The following is an 11,734-nucleotide window of genomic DNA, read 5'->3' on the forward strand; positions in this document are numbered from 1 at the left end:
GACGCCGCCTGGAGGACCACATCGCCGGGGCCCCACCCGCTCGTCGTCGCCGTGCACCACCGCCGCCGCCGTCCTCTCCGTCACCGAACCGCCGCCGTACTCGTCGCGCTCGACGCCTCGTCCGCCGTCGCCCGAAGGCCTCCCCATCGACGGACGACCCCGCCGCCGCTGCTCGTCAACGCAGCCTCGACGCCGCCGCCCGGTGCCGCCTCGGATCGCCTGCCCCTACGCCGACGCGACCTCGCCACGACGTCGCCGACCACCTCCCCGGCCCCACCCGAGCCCACTGCCGCTCCCCTACGCTCTGCTGTGAGCGCCGCCCGTTTCCCCCTTCTCCCTTCTCCCCGTCGTCGTCCGGCGCGCCCTGGCCGCGCCCGGCTCGCCCCTCTGTCGTCCGCGACTTGCGTCGCCGTTGCTCGCACCGCGAGCACGCCTCGCCTCCGGCATCAGCCTCCGCATGGCCTTGCCCCCCTCCTACGGTTGCCCCCACGACGCTTGGCCCTGCAGCCGTTCCTGTCGGCTGCCGGCGCCCCGACGCGCCTCGCCTCGCCTCGCACCGGGGCGGGTTCGGCCTCCGCCCGGGGCAGCGCCCGTTAGCCGTGCCCGCTCCAGTGGCCTTTGTGCCACTGGCAGCTGGGGCCCCTCCCAAAAAAAAGAAAAAAAAAGAAAAGAAAAGAAAAGAAAGGAAATATAAAAATGTATATTAATACGAATAATTAATTAATTAGTTAAACACTTAATTAACTAAAGTAATCTTGTTTAATTAAATTAATTAATTAGATAGCCTAGCTAATTATCTAATTAACCTAATGTGACAATGACATGTGGGTCCACTTTAACCCTATTGACCAGTCAACAGTTGACTGGTCAACTGCTGACTGGACCTCCCCTGGCCCACTTGTCATCCTCTGTGTACACTTCTGTGTACACAGAACTGGGTGCCCATAGCAATTTAATATTTATTTTCGAATTATAATAAATCAGAAGATTGTTTAAATCTTTGAAAAATCATAGTAAATTAACCGTAACTCGAATTGAAAAACTTTGTACATGAAAGTTGCTCAGAACGACAAGACGAATCCGGATACGCAGTCCGTTCGTCCAGCACACCTCCCTAACCTATTGAACTCGCAACTTCCCCCTCCGGTCCATCTGTCCGAAAACGCAAAATATCGGGAATACTTTCCCGGATGTTCCCCCCCTTCGCCGGTACCACCTACTGTCGCGTTAGGACACACCTTGCACTGCTCATTGTCATGACACGCATCGTCATGTTTATGTTTGCATTGTATTTACTGTTTCTTCTCCCTCTTCTCTCCGGTAGACTACGAGACCGACACTGCTGCTGCCCAGTTCGACTACGGAGTGGACGACCCCTCCTACTTGCCAGAGCAACCAGGCAAGCATTCCCCCCTTGATCACCAGATATCGCCTATTCTTCTATATACTGCTTTCATTAGAGTAGTGTAGCATGTTACTGTTTTCCGATATCCTATCCTGATGCATAGCCTATCCTTGCTACTACTGTTGTTACCTTTACCTGCAATCCTACCTGCTTAGTATAGGATGCTAGTTTCCATCAGTGGCCCTACATTCTTGTCCGTCTGCTGTGCTATACTATCGGGCCGTGATCACCTGGGCGGTGATCACGGGTATATACTTATATACTATATACATGACACATGTGGTGACTAAAGTCGGGTCGGCTCGTTGAGTACCCGCAAGTGATGCTGGTGAGGGGGCTGAAAGGACAGGTGGCTCCACCCCGGTAGAGGTGGGCCTGGGTTCCTGACGGCCCCCGACTGTTACTTTGTGGCGGAGCGACAGAGCAGGTTGAGACCGCCTAGGTGAGAGGTGGGCCTGGCCCTGGTCGGCGTTCGCGGATACTTAACACGCTTAACGAGATCTTGGTATTTGATCTGAGTCTGGCCATTTGGTCTATACGCACTAGCCATCTACGCGGGAGTAGTTATGGGTATCCCGGCGTCGTGGTATTAGCCGAAGCCTTCGTGACGTCAGCGACTGAGTGGCGCGCGCCGTGTTGGACCGCTTTGACGTAACCGCCGTGATCGTGTGGGTTGCTAGGTCTGCTCGCGGCTGCGTTCGCAACGTGCGGGTGTGCATAGGGCGATGGGCCCAAACCCCTGCGCGCTTAGGATTAGACCGGCGTGCTGACCGCTCTGTTGTGCTTAGGTGGGGCTGCGACGCGTTGATCTTACGAGGCCTGGCATGACCCAGAAAAGTGTGTCCGGCCAAATGGGATCGAGCGTGTTGGGTTATGTGGTGCACCCCTGCAGGGAAGTTTATCTATTCGAATAGCCGTGTCCCTCGGTAAAAGGATGACCCGGAGTTGTACCTTGACCTTATGACAACTAGAACTGGATACTTAATAAAACACACCCTTCCAAGTGCCAGATATAACCCGGTGATCGCTCTCTAACAGGGCGACGAGGAGGGGATCGCCGGGTAGGATTATGCTATGCGATGCTACTTGGAGGACTTCAATCTACTCTCTTCTACATGCTGCAAGATGGAGATGACCAGAAGCGTAGTCTTCGACAGGACTAGCTATCCCCTTTTTATTCTGGCATTCTGCAGTTCAGTCCACTGATATGCCCCTTTACACATATACCCATGCATATGTAGTGTAGCTCCTTGCTTGCGAGTACTTTGGATGAGTACTCACGGTTGCTTTTCTACCTCTTTTCCCTTGTCTATACCTGATTGTCGCAACCAGATGCTGGATTCCAGGAGCTAGAGATCCCGAGGATGATGCTACATGGAGTTCGGCTTCGAGGAGTAGTTAGGAGGATCCCAGGCAGGAGGCCTGCGCCTCGTTCGATCTGTATCCCAGTTTGTGCTAGCCTTCTTAAGGCAAACTTGTTTAACTTATGTCTGTACTCAGATATTGTTGCTTCCGCTGACTCGTCTATGATCGAGCACTTGTATTCGAGCCCTCGAGGCCCCTGGCTTGTATTATAATGCTTGTATGACTTATTTATGTTTTAGAGTTGTGTTGTGATATCTTCCCGTGAGTCCCTGATCTTGGTCGTACACATTTGCGTGCATGATTAGTGTACGGTCAAATCGGGGGCGTCACAGGTTGGATCCCGACATGGCGGCGGCTAGGGTTGGATGCGGTTGGGGCGGGTTAGGGTTTGTAGTGGCTAGGGTTTTGGGGCTCGGCGGCTAGCGGCAGGAGAGAAGCGGGCGAGGCGAGAGGCGATCGCGGGGCGGGAGCGGAAGCAGTGGAGGAGCAGGCTACGGCAGCGGCAGGGAGGAGCGACGCGGGCGTGGCCTGGTTGGAGGGTGGCACGGCGTCGGCAAGTAGTCGGCGGCGCGGGCGTGCGAGGAGACTAGCGGCGGCGGCGACGTGGCTAAGGTAGAGGATCGTAGGAAGGCTGATACCATGTAGAAGATTATACAACTCACGATATATTGATCGGGTGCAATATGCACGTATATATAAGTACAAAGGTAGCCACGTCTTCTCAACACACGGCCACCGACTTCTATGTATTTTCCTGCCACCCTCTCGAGAGCGTCATGCGCCGGCGCGGCTCCGACGGCTGCACGTTCAAGGTGACCTCCGCCCAGCTGCTCACGCGGTCTCAGCTGGCCGTCGCGACGCGGAGGCCCAGCGCCGTCAGCGGCGCCGTCTTCGGCCACGTCATTGACTTCTGGAACGGCATGTGCAAGCCCAAGGACGCCAGGACCAACACCGTCAGGTGCCCGTGCGGCGCCGTGGGTGGCTTCCGCCTGCGGGGCGACCACATGCTCGTCGCCGGCGAGGGGACGGCCACGCTGTTCGACGGCGTCCACTGGGAGAAGGAGGTGACGACGGGGCCGAACCCGCTAGGGCTGTGCGCCATGGAGGAGCCGAATGGGCCTGCGACGCTCGTCTACGCCCTGCCGCTGCCGGAGGCGGGATCGGTGCAGGTCCGCCGGCGCGGCAGGGCCGGCAGCGTCAGCGTGCGCGCACACGGCTCGGCCGTGGCGTGCCTCGCGCTGTCCGGCGACGGACGGCTGCTCGCCACCGCCGGCACCAGGGGCACGCTCGTGCGCATATTCAGCACCCCCGACGGCACCAAGCTCCAAGAGGTATGCACAGCATGTCTCAAAGCTGTCTACTCTTTCGATCATGAACTATTGCATTGGTCTAATTATAGGAGAACACATGAACAATCAACTTCATATTTTCAATGGAGGAGATAAACATAAAATCTTCATATTTTCAATGGGCAACTCAAGACCTGATCGCTAGGGTGCATTCTTCGGCGTCTTCCTTGCTCCGGCCCGTCCATGCCACCGCCGGCTGAGTTAGTCTTTTTTGGTTAGGCTGTTATGCCTTGTAACCATACTTCCGTATATTTTGTTGTTCGTTTGTGCGTGTTTCGAACCCTACCTGGTGGCTTTAGCGTCAGACTTTTCTCTAAAAAATGCCGGCGCCGGGAGAAGGCTCTCTGCATGAACTACGCCAAATGCCAGCATATTTAGAGAAACCTACTCCCTCTGTTCGTCGTAAAAATGGATGTATCTAAAATTAAAATACATCTAGATACATCCATACCTGCGACGAGTAATTCGGAACGAAGGGAGTAGTTCAGAACTATATAGGGGAGCATAACCATTCAAGGACAAGACACATACATTATATGATATTTAGAGCATCTCCAGCCGTTGGCCCACCCAGGACGCATAAAAATCGCCCCCTGGGGATGAGCCGGCGATACAATCGGCGCTGGGGGCAGTTTTGCGTCCAGCCGTCGCCCCCAGGCGCTGATATTGGCCCACTTTTTGGCCCACTTTCGGCGAATAAAGGGCACATATGAGCGAGAATTGGCCCATATTCGGCGTGGTTCGTCGCGGCTCGGCGTTCAATTATCAACATAAATATTTTTTTATCACATAGTTCATCACAGAAAATCAAATAGTTCAACAAAATAGTGCAACAACAAATCGTTCAATACAAATTATATAGTTCAACACATAAAAACTCATATTTCATCACACGTCGCGCCCGGCGTCGCCCTTGAGCCTCCATAGGTGCTCCACCAGATCCTGCTGCAGCTGATGATGCACCTGTGGATCTCGGATCTCCTGACGCATACTGAGGTAGTCAGTCCAGGTTGCCGGTAGCTGGTGATCAACTTCGGCTAGAGGACCCTGCCTGTAGTATGGTTCAATGTCAAACACTGGGTCTTCCGGTTCGCTCTCGATGATCTTGTTGTGCAAGATGACACAGCAAGTCATGATCTCCCACATTTGATCTTTCGACCAGGTCTGAGCCACCTCGCCGCGGCTTTTCATTGCTCGCCAGCAGCTGGGTGAGGGCGGCGAGCACCATGAGATGCTCTTCTTCCTGGACGTCGGCCTCGGCTTCCTCCTCCAGCAGCGCGGCCAGCGCATCCCCGTCATCCGAGTCCATCGCCGGGGCAGGCAAATTGCCGAACACCTTGCGCCCGGTGGGCGTGTACCCGCCGCTAAACTGCCCCTCCGCAGCCGAAAACGGCCAGCTGCTGGTGGAGGGGCTGCCTCGGCAAACCTCTGCTATTTTTTCAGCGGGGAATGGCTATCTAGCGGTGAAGGGCGGCGGGCGGCGCCGGGATAGCTAGTGGCGGCCGAGGGCGCGGGAGGTGGGAGGTGAGTCGGGGAAGAAGAACTTGACTTTTCCACCTGACGGTGTGGGCCAGCCGCGCTTTTCCCTTGCGCCGGAGCCCCCGATCGCCCCCCAGTGTGCCGGGTTCGGCCTGCGACCGCCGGGCCCAAAAACGGGCCGAACCGGCGCTTTTCGGTGTCCTAGGGGCGCGACTGGGGCGTTTTTTTTTGCGCCGGTGCCGAAAAAGTGGCCTGGTGGGCCCTCTTGGGGGCGCGGCTGGAGATGCTCTTAGAGAAACATGCACTAAGCTTGTTACATACTGATGCCTCTGACTACTACCTTTTTTTCAGCAAACTGCCCGCCCTTTCAAATTATTTGGCAATAAGAAATTGTTACATATTGCTACCAAATTGGCACAACACAGCAAGCCTACTGTAAGAACCATCACTAGCTAAATAAATTTACTACAACAAAGCCAATAGAAGAAGACCTCATTCAAGTTTTAGCTGTTTTTCTCATTCCTGTATAACAAAAACAGATTATTCAAAGTGACATTCTCTTGCTTTATCAGCGGTCTCCAGCACCTGCACCAAATGAGTGACAGAACCAAACATGCCTCCAAAATGGAATTATCAGTAAATTCAGTCGCACCCCAGCATTCAATATACATGACAGGACATATCAATATAATCTGAAAGATCCAGATTTCTTGCTCAAGTGGTAAAGAGCAGAGGTTGAACAGAGCATCCAAATCATCATTCAGCACCTCATACCTCTAAAACCACTGAGAGAAGGTGCAGCCTAGCTTTACAGTCATGATTACATTTTTTGACTGAGATACAAGACTACAAACAGAAAAAAAAAATCTGCAAGAATCTGCGTGCCATTGGCAATAGCAAGTAAAACGGGCTACTCTTTCACTTAACTGATGACGCTTCCTGTCTTGCTCTTACCGCTGTTGCTATTGTTCTTCCAGTTCTTCTCACGCACGAACAGCTACTGCTCAGCAACCTTTGGCATTAGCAGGGGACAGGCCAACCATTTACTTGCTTTTCTCTTTACTGTTGCTGCTTCCTTAGTCTGCTGTTGCCCTTCTTGTTTTTCCTCCGGTTCTTATCAGGCACTTCCTGCTGTTGCTGCTCATCATCCAGTTTCCTCCTCCTCTCCAACTCTTCCTGACGCTTCTCTTCATTGAGCTTGCCCTTCTTCTTCCTGTTGCTACCGCCCATGCTGCTGCTCCGCACCTGGCCATCCTGCTGTGGCTCTGGCAGCTGTACAACTTGCTGCTGTGGCTCTGGAAGTTGCGGCACCTGCTGCTGAGGCTCTTGCTGCTGTGGCTCTGGAAGTTGTGGCACCTGCTGCTGAGGCTCTTCCTGCGGTGGCACTTGATGCTGAGGCTCTGCCTGCGGTGGCACTTGCTGCTGTGGCTCTGGAAGCTGTGGCATCTTGTAAGAAACAACAATCTTACGGAGATTAACATCGCCCGCAAAGTCTTGTCTTCTCATCAAAATTTTGGTGCACAATACCGGATCATGCCGCAATAACAGCAATTCACCACCAAGGAGACAACCAAGCGAGATCTCTCCTTCACTGTTTCTGTACTTTAATCCACACTGTTTCATATCATTGTGTACTCTTCTGCTGTTTTCCCATTCTTCTAGAGCTTTCATCATGAAGTAGTTCTCTTCTAGATCCAAGGATTTCATCTGTGGTGCAATCAGACGCATGCTTTCCAATCCCAACACAAAGTGAAAAATGGTTTTTGATATATCCGACCAAGATTGGAATAACAAACTAAGGCACTTTGGAACGGGTTTAGGTTCAATGCATCTCAGGGTCCGCATGGTCCAATTCCTAACCCGCCTGAACCGCTGAGCTTCACCTAGCAACACGAACAAAGCGCCCAGCAAGAGACTGTTTTTGTCAGTGGCTGTCTGTCCTGGATCAAGTCGGAGCTGGACCATAAAATCCATCAGTTTAGGTAAGACATTTTTACCAAATTTAATCTCACCCCTGAAAATGATAAAAATACAGACAATTAGACCACTATCATAATTTCTGGATAGAAGATAGAGTTAACTGACAAGAAAAGGGAACATGATCATACTTGTAGTCATGACCAAAACTATAGTGTGTTGGCACAACATTCTTGAACCTGCTTGGAAGTTTCACACCTTTAAAGAGAAACCAAGGAGCAACACGGGACTCTTCTTCAGTTAAATACACTTTGACTGCAAGGACGTAGTTATCTGAATCCCGTACTAGAACCACAAGTGTCACACCTCTGCCCCGGATGGTAACAGTGTGAAACGTGTGAAACTCTTCCTGCATGAAGCAGAATAATGTATTGAAAATTCTGATGGGCCACTTGGAGCGTTATCATAAATATAAGCATTTATAAGTCCAGTTAATACCCTACAAAATTTAACATTTTTTCCTTCAAAAATAATAATTCAACAAGTAGGCTTGACTTCCCCTGAACTGTGTACAGGAAACAAGCAAAAGCCAAAAAGGTACTCCCTCTGATCCATAATAAGTGTCACAGTTTTTAACTAAGGTTGAACTAATCTTAGTTCAAAACTGGGACACTTATTTCCGATGAGAGGGAGTAATATTTTTCATATAAAAACGAAACATCAAGCATAGCAGCTCTTAGTTAAAAATTAAGGTTTCAACCTCCTAGTTTAATTCAGGTACAATTTACATGAGGCTGGACTGTCCTTCAGCATTTGTTTCGAGAAATAGCATGATTAATTATTTAATGAAATCTATGGAAAGAAGGCTTCCACCATCCTGATGAATTGTGGCCTTGTCTAGGGCATCCTAACCGGTGAAATTTTCAACTAGTTGGAACAAGGATAACAAACAAAACACAGGCAGTTGATATATCAGAACAAAAGACATAAAAACAAACATATATGAAATAAAATGCTAGATCATACATACATCAAGAGGGTACACTGGAGTCACTGGGATCTCATCGTTTTGGCCAGAGAGTTTGTCATACTGGATGTTCAATGACGCTATGGACTTGAAGTGACTGTTCCGCCTGTTGAACAATCGACCAAGCTCCCTTCGCGTAGGGGTCTCACTGATGCTAAAGTTTGGAATGACATCATATCTTGCTACGTCAATAAGCAACCAGTGCCCTATCAACCGCCTTATAGAACTCATCAAGTTCTTCTATGGCCTGGACCTGACTGTCAGACATGACTGGAAGAGGTAGTGCATATAGGCAAAAAAGTCAATAACCATGTACGGGATGTCACCATAAATGTGCAAGCAATACTTCAACGTACAAAATAAATGCAGGATGAAACAGAAAGTGCATATAGGTAAAAAAATAGTGCATGTATAGTTTGTGGGAGTAGGAGTATAGATAAATGTGGAATCAATACATGCAGCAATATAGCTAAACAAGTCCATAATGCTAGTAGGTAGTACCAATAAGTAAGCAAAAAATACTAGCAATATACATTAAAAATATACCCCCTCTGTCCGGAAATACTTGTCGAAAAAATGGATACAAATGGAATGTATCTAGAACTAAAATACATCTAGATACATCCAATCCCGGGACAAGTATTTCCGGACGGAGGGAGTACAATTTAAAGCGTAGTATAAGAATGTAGCATGATGCTCTTGTAACGAGTAAATGCAATATAAAGAGTTGCAATATGACAATCATGCAACAGTATAAATTGGCAAAAACTGCCACAAACATCAGCACCCTTTTACTTGTATAAGAAGATATAGGATACTAGAGAACGCTGTGAATCAAACAGTTTTTTACCTCAGTTCATCCAAAGCAAACAAGCAAATTAAATCTGAATTCATAAATGGAACGAACTCTCTCTGGACGGAGATGAAACACGGATTTTTTTTTAACAAGGAAAGTCACCAACCGGTGCCAATTTCATTCAGCTCAAATGCAAAGTACAACAGGTATTATAATGGCCTGAAGAAGCAAGTAAGAAGAGAAGAGCACAGCCAATGCCTATGAGCTGGAAAAAGAGTAGTAGAGACAGGTTATACAGAGCAACAACCTGGTGAGCTACATGCCCTTAAGAAAACTTTAAAACTAATACATGAACAGCAGACTACAAGCTGTATTTGGAAAGAGATTTAGAAGAAGCTTGCAAATTTAAAGTTGCCACAACCCAAACAGAAGATGTTGTCGCTACCATTGGAAGCAACAACTGGCTGCTCCATGCTCCTCCTTGAGAAACCAAATCAGCCAAGACTTGCCAGACCAAATAGCAGGAACAAGAAGAAGAATAAACTTGAGGCCCATCAAAGAAATCAAGAAATGTATAGAGCAAAGTTTTGCTTGGCTATGGAAAAGTCAACAGCCTGCTGATTCACAAGAGCTTGGCAAACACCCTACATTCATCCAAACATGCTTAGTAGCAATGTATAGCATGGATCCTAAATTCCTGCACCTGAAATTAGAAAGAAGAGACACCATAGGACAGGAGGTATGCCTATGAGCAGAAGGAAAACAACAGATTTGAGATTCATCATTCGAATGAAAGACATGTTGCGCAAGATTATGAGCTATTCCATTAACTTCTCTAGAGATATGAAACACATGTGGATGTAAATTAGTAGTACACTTGAAGAAATTATCCAAAGACTTCCTAATGCTCGAAGGGGTGGTAGATTCCCTTATCTTACTAGAAGCAGTGACAAGCACTAAAGAGAGACAATCCATAAGAAAGGTTGGCTGAAAAATATTGAGCTTTTGAGCCACTTGAGCAGCAAAAGAAAGAGCTAATGCTTCTGCATGCAGAGGAGTAGAAGTAGGAGGAACTAAAGCTTGAATTTGCACATTGATTTCTAGCTGATTAAGAGGCAAAGAACTATAGACGCCCACTCCTGTAGCAACCTCTCCTTGCAATAAACCTGGAATTTTCCTACTTCTGAAAGCTGCGTCAGAATATATTTTTGGACCTAAAATAAGCAAATCCGACTTAAGCGTTCGCCCCCGCATAGTAAGTTGATTATGAGAAAGTTGTACTTGTGGATCTCCCTCCTTCTTGGATAAATGGGGCAAATCAGCCTTCGATGTAGCTAAGCTTGGTTGGATTTATAACAATATTGTCTTCTTTTTGTAGCACCTTGAAAAAGAGTTTTTTTTGGATAAAATTATATATATATATATATAGGGGAACGCAACAGAAAACAAAAAATTTCCGACCTACGCACCAGCCCAGGACCACTATGGAGACTGCATACATGGTTTGATCTTTTTCGTTACCGACTCGTAGTGCAGCGGGAAGTAGAGTCGATGACGATCGGCGGTGCAGATCCCCGCAGCTAGGATTTACAACCTCCCAACCGCGAGGATGTATACCCTCATCTGCTCCTCAGACAGCCCTCCGGGAGGCGGTCGAACACCCCCCGGACGGTGTCGCAGACAGCCCTTCGGGAGGACCTTCGAAACTTGAATGGTCACTCGGACAGCCCTTCGGGAGGACCTTCGAAACTCGGACGGTCACACGGACAGCCCTTCGGGAGGCACTCACGAACTAAGATCAAAACTACGATCTCTCTACAGAGTTGCACACATACGGTGTCATCTATCCGGCAGGGCTTCGCCGTCGAGAACTAGTTCCTGCCGGAACCTAGACAACCTTACAGCTCTACGAAACTATTTCGCTGGGAGGGAGAGAGAAGCCAGATCATGCATGGCACTTGTATGTGAGAAAGAGTGAGTGTGGAGGGCTGCCCCTCCACCTATATTTATAGGAAATCCCAAGGGGTAGGGTAGTTTAACACAAAAACCCAAAATGCACGTGAATAAAGTCCTTCCTCAAGGGCATAAGAGTGAAACCAAGGAACAAGAGGGGCTCCAAGGTGGAGCCCCAAGTGTGGCCGGCCACACCCCTTGGGGGGGCCATGAGGGCCTCCCAATCCATCCATGTCAGCCCTAGATCTTTTGGGCAAAGCCCCAAAAGGTGGCTTTCCATAAAATATCCCCAAAAGCACTTTCACTATTCACGACGACATTTTTCAGCATCCGTTCGAACTGAAAATATTTATGTGGTCTTAGAACATTTCCAGTACCCACCATAATAATTTTCAACGCGTTCTGGAACAATTCCAGTTTAGTGATTTTCATCTGCGAAAAGC

The 11,734-nt window shown here is 49.1% G+C and overlaps 1 long non-coding RNA gene across 1 annotated transcript; it reads right to left on the minus strand.

Annotated features, from left to right (window-relative positions):
• Positions 1-7,053: 7,053 nt before the first annotated feature.
• Positions 7,054-8,754, minus strand: LOC123048763 (uncharacterized). Its single transcript, XR_006423366.1, has 3 exons — positions 8,546-8,754; positions 7,707-7,924; positions 7,054-7,612 (listed from the first exon to the last, which is right to left on the minus strand). It is a non-coding gene; the product is annotated as an uncharacterized lncRNA (long non-coding RNA).
• Between the last annotated feature and the right edge of the window lie 2,980 nt (positions 8,755-11,734).

The sequence above is a fragment of the Triticum aestivum genome, chromosome 2D (genome assembly GCF_018294505.1).
Source record: "Triticum aestivum cultivar Chinese Spring chromosome 2D, IWGSC CS RefSeq v2.1, whole genome shotgun sequence".
NCBI classification, from domain to species: Eukaryota; Viridiplantae; Streptophyta; class Magnoliopsida; order Poales; family Poaceae; genus Triticum; species Triticum aestivum.